Genomic DNA, 4,998 nt, shown 5'->3' on the forward strand with positions numbered 1-4,998 from the left:
GTTTTGTTCCCCCCTCGCCTCTTAGTCGCCTCTGCGTGGTCGCGGGTCGCGCTGATGGTTGTGTTGCTGGTGCTGGTGATGGTGTTGGTGCTGGTGCTGGTGCTGGTGCTGGTGCTGGTGATGTTCGGCAGGATGAAAACGCTGGTCGCGGCCCTGCCCAGTGATTCGCTGCTGGTGGTTCCCCCTCCCCGCCGTGGCGCCTCGCTTGGTAGCGCCGCGGAGCCCCGCCTCCCGGCCGCGCCCCTGCCGCGCCCCCTCCCCCCTCCCGCCGCGTGGAGCTGAGGTGCCCCTTCCCGGCGCCCCGGCCAGCCCGCCTCCACCTCAGTCTGACGACCGCCGGCGACCAGGTCGTGTCGTCCCACCGTGCGGCTCCGTGAGCAGCCTCCGAGTGCGTCCCGGTGCCAGTGACAGTGCCTGTGTGTGTGTATGTGTGTGCTTGTGTGAATGCCAGTGAAGTGCAGTGACAGGACGAGGTGTGTGTGGCGTCTTGGGCAGGTGGACTGCCATTACACTTAAAATTCGAATAGTGTATTGTGTGAGTTGTTGCGCTCGGCGTGAAGAGGCAAGTTTTGTCATTCGTCGGCCCATAATCCAGGATGCGGAGCTGAGCGACTCCTTCATCATCCCTCTCGCGTCGTCATTCCAGGTGAGTTGTCCACGTTTTGGCTCTTGACCCCTTTACCCTTTCACCCTGCTGGCTGCTCGGCTTCTCAGTCTGCCGCCCCCTGCCGGCACGCGCCTCCGGGTAGCAGCCCCCCCCCCCCTTCCCCACCGGCCCGGCGCCTCTGGGTGACAACGTGTCCCACGATAACGCAGCGAGTCAAATCGATCAATCTCTGTTAGTTGTGACGTGTTTAGAGGAGCTAATAAGGCTGGCGACCGCACCAAGATGCTCATTAAGGGCGTTCTTGTCATATCTCCAACATCCCAACACTTCGATCACGCGCTAGGGCTTGTGCCCCTGTATTTCCTTTCCATAGAACATGCCTGCATTTTAACGCGCTGATCAATCAAATACAAATATGTTTTCAAATGGAGCTCCCCTCGTGACCATGCTAATTGCGATGTTGACCGCATACCAAAGTACAACAGTAAGTAAATTAGGCATTTACGTTTACAATAAAATGTCTTAATGCCGTACTTACTCTTAAAAACTCCAAGTCTTTTAAAACACATTATGAATTGGATTGTTTTTATGTTTTTGTTTTTCGAATTAAGACAGCAATCTGTGCATGAACAGTATTTGAATGACGTTACAGTGTAGCATTAAACTCCGTTGAAATTGCGCTTAAAGGGTTGAGTTCGGACACCACCATTGTGCCGGAAGCGACTTGACGGCTCTCTCCTCCGTCAAGGCGGTGAGTGCACCAGAGGCCTACAGGAAACACAATTATGGCTGAGAGAATGGTGTACCGCGATATGGATGAGGCAACCAGACCCTTTTGAGAACCAAATACACAAAGACACGCGAGCTCTGTCGGACTGAACACAGACACGGCGCCAAAATGAGCATCCGCCTTCAATTGGGACTTCCCTGCCAAAGGTTTCGTTAAAATTCATACAATCCCTGCAATCACACCGATGTCGGGGCACGTCACTGTTGCTGACAGTGCGCGGTTGTGTAAAAGTCGAGTACGTAGTTTGCCGGTGCAAATGGCCACGCAATGGTCATCGGGTGACGGAAACGGCCGGCCATTCGCGATGTTCGGCTAAACGTTTGGCTCGTGTGGGCCGGCCTGGGCGGCGCTGCCCTGCTCTCCCCGGCCGCCTTTATTTTTTTGCGGCCTGCATTGTGATTGTATCTTACCTGGGCTCTGCGCCGGTTGTGCACCGGGGGGCTGCGCCGGGGCTGCGCCGGGGCTGCGCTAGCAGAGGCCTTGGCAAGGACCCCCCGCGGGGGTTGCATAGCCGGGGCCGGCCCGGGGCTGGGTGTCGCCATGCACTGTGCGAGCGAGACGGGCCACTTGTCACGACATTGGGCAATAATCGTAAATTCACTCGCTGCCATCGGCTCAGCGGGGCGAAGGCGCCACGGGTGAACCTCCCCCCCCCCCTTGTCTTAAAAACGCATTGAGGTGTAAATTTTCATAGAGCAAAAGGATCGGGGTAAAACGGGAAAAAGCTCACATAATTTGTGTCTCTCTCCTGTGTGCCGTTTTCTTCACTCTTTGCGGCCTATGGCCCAACCCTTCGCCCAAACATTGCACACAGTGGCCCTACCCACTTTTTTTTGGCCCTTTGGCCAGAAGTCAGTAGCCCAACCCCGCATGCCGAGCCCAACCCACCCTAGCCTGGTCCGGCCCGCCACGCCCTGCGAACAGGTAAAGTGTTTTAGTGAGATTGAGTCGTCGCCGGACCCGCTGTCCGGCCGAGCTCTGGGCCCCGGGGAGGATCGGGGGAAGTTCCAGGTACGATGAGGGACCGTACCAACTCTACGTGACCGCTTTTTGCCCTTCCCACCTCTCGTGATCTGTCTAACATAACCGTTGTATGGGATTCAAAATAGGGAGAGCACTTTTTTGTTTACCCACACCCTCTCCCCGAAAAAGAAAATCTGTCAGGAAGTCCTGGGTACGACCCTTTCATGGCGAACGCTATCTTACTCCAGTTGACACAATTCAATAATCCAAACTGCGTTATGTTCATAGAATGAAAGATAAATAAAAATAATAACAGAGTGATTGTTTGGAAAGCTATTACAACTTATTTTCACTTAATAAATAAAAAGTGCAGAGGAAGAAACCCCCCCTGCGAGTCCTGCTGCTCGCAGTCGCGGCTGGCTTGCTTGCATGCCTCGTTGTCGCCGTGGGCGGCGCATGCTCGACTCTGTGCGTCTGCGCTCCCCTGACGTTCGGCCATTCAGCCGCGGTGTCACCGTCACCCTCACGTCACGCCGCGGGCTCCTCGTCATCGGCGTCCTCCCATTGACGGCAGCCGGCCGTGTCGTGGGCCGGGGCCAGGGCCGGGCCCTATGGGCTGGCCGACAGGTAATTAGACGCCGGGGTGAAGAATTTTGGGAATGTATGGGGAGCCACCCCTGCTGGGCGGAAGGTCCGGAAGGGGACATTTTATGGAGGGGTCGCTACCTGTAATTAACCTGCGAGGTGACGTTGGTCTCGTCCGGGAGTGTGGCGCCGGGCCGGGCCGGGCCGGGGCGCGCGACACAGCTGGGGACAGAGGCGGGCCCGGCCCGGGGCCAGCACCCTCAAAAGGGACAAGTCTAGACTCTTGCGGCCCATTTTTATTCCCCGTAAACTGGGACGTGTATTACTCTTTCAAAAGTTTTGCCGTGGGCCGATTTATACCCCCCGAAAAGTACATCGAACATAAGGTGAATTTGAACTGGTTCGAGTCATGGTTTTCTGAAAAGGGGTATGATAAAGTGAGCATAGCTAAACATAAGGCGTTGTATAAAATTAAAATGTGTATTTATTCAATAAAAACAACTTTTTGGTGTCAGTCCTCTGCTTTTGTTTCTATCCTTGTGCCGTTAAATAATAGAAACCGCCTGAGTTGTTGAAACAGAACCCGGTGCAGAAATCCAAAGGGGGTAACAACTCCCGTAATTGACACCTGATTCAATTATTGCGTGTAATAGTTGCGATTGATGTAACACCGAAAATCGAAAATTACAGAACAAGTCAAAAATGCCTGAAAGGGCGAAATTTTGCGTGTAATAAGCTAAACTAGCCTAATAAAGCGTCGTTAAAGTCGTATGTACACCTAAATTCGGAGTTGTTAACGGTTGTTAACCCCTCGCAGAAACCAGTCCGAATGAGATTGTTTGCGATTTGATTGGAAGAACAGAAAAATGTACACAAACAAAATTATTGTCCTCATGTGAAAGCGAGTGGGCTAGCCTAGCGCCACCGGAAACTCCTGCCCCGTGACGAATGTGGTGGCCGATGGCCGTTTCTGCGTATTGTACGGCCGGAGCGCCGGGGCCGGGCCGGGGCCTGCCGGTGACAAGGGGCTCACTAAAAAGCCTCCTCTTTACTGCCTTTGTCTTCTCCAGTCAGTAAAATCGCAATAAATGCTCCGTGTTGACGCTGACGCTCCAAACTCAGGTCCCCTCCCCTGTCCCACGGCGCGGCGGCGGTGACCTCAATGCACGCCGGCAGTCATTCAATTCTCTGGAAGTTTCGAGCGAAAATATTCTTGTGTCGTCATTGATCCGGTGGGACCGACTCTTTTGCCCTGTCGCAGTGTCCATAGGGCAGTATCGCGCTTCCCGTCCACGCCGGCCCCTTCCGCCGCTGGCGGCCAGCGGCCAGGGCAGTGCGGGCGGGACGACGACGGCCTCGGACACCCCATTTATAAATCGGCCCAAATGAAAGACATGGCAGCGGACACTTCCTCACCCTAAAAGGCAATCAGGACCTCCGAATACGATCGCCGGAAATAGGGACGTTAGGCGGGACATGACAACGCCTTGAAACGCGGCGGCGGAACTCCCAGGAGGCGATCGTAGGGCTCCAGTCCGGACGTCCAGCCGACACTCCATGCTCCAGCGTGCTCTGGGGCACGCACTATAACCGAATGACTGAATGAATGAATGAATGACCGAATGACTGACTGACCGAATGACTAGATGACTGATTTAATGACTGAATGACTGCTGTGGAGGACGATACTTTGTGTGATGATATTAATCGTGATGCCTGAAAATTTTAGTGTCGTGTGTGGAATGGACTTTCAGAGCGGTGATTTTAACCGTTTGAAGTAATTTCAAGGACCTTAAGTTTTAATGTGGTCGTTGGAAGTAGCTAGCTGTCCAGCTATTTGAAATAAAATACTGAGGAATACGCCTGTATGGCGAGACAACGGTGTATTTACGCTCACGCTCCATATGCTAGACTGGAAGAATTTCGGCTGCACTTAGTGTCAATAATTATTCTGTAATTAATTAAACACACATGCGAGGTGCCATAGATCGGAGCCGATGCTGTCGCAATAATTTCATTCGTGCCCCGTTTTCTATCTAATCCAACTGGGGGA

At 53.7% G+C, this 4,998-nt stretch overlaps 1 protein-coding gene across 1 annotated transcript in view; it reads left to right on the top strand.

Moving 5' to 3' along the window:
- Window positions 1-333: 333 nt before the first annotated feature.
- The window catches only part of LOC113211908 (GATA-binding factor A-like), a 20,932-nt gene continuing 16,267 nt past the window's right edge, over window positions 334-4,998 (top strand). The window contains exon 1 of the mRNA XM_026430440.2: window positions 334-646. The gene's annotated coding sequence lies outside the window, so the exon portion shown is untranslated. The remainder of the gene's footprint in view (window positions 647-4,998) is intronic.

This window comes from Frankliniella occidentalis, unplaced genomic scaffold (assembly GCF_000697945.3).
Source record: "Frankliniella occidentalis isolate FOCC.00 unplaced genomic scaffold, Focc_3.1 Scaffold143, whole genome shotgun sequence".
In the NCBI taxonomy this organism is placed as follows: Eukaryota; Metazoa; Arthropoda; class Insecta; order Thysanoptera; family Thripidae; genus Frankliniella; species Frankliniella occidentalis.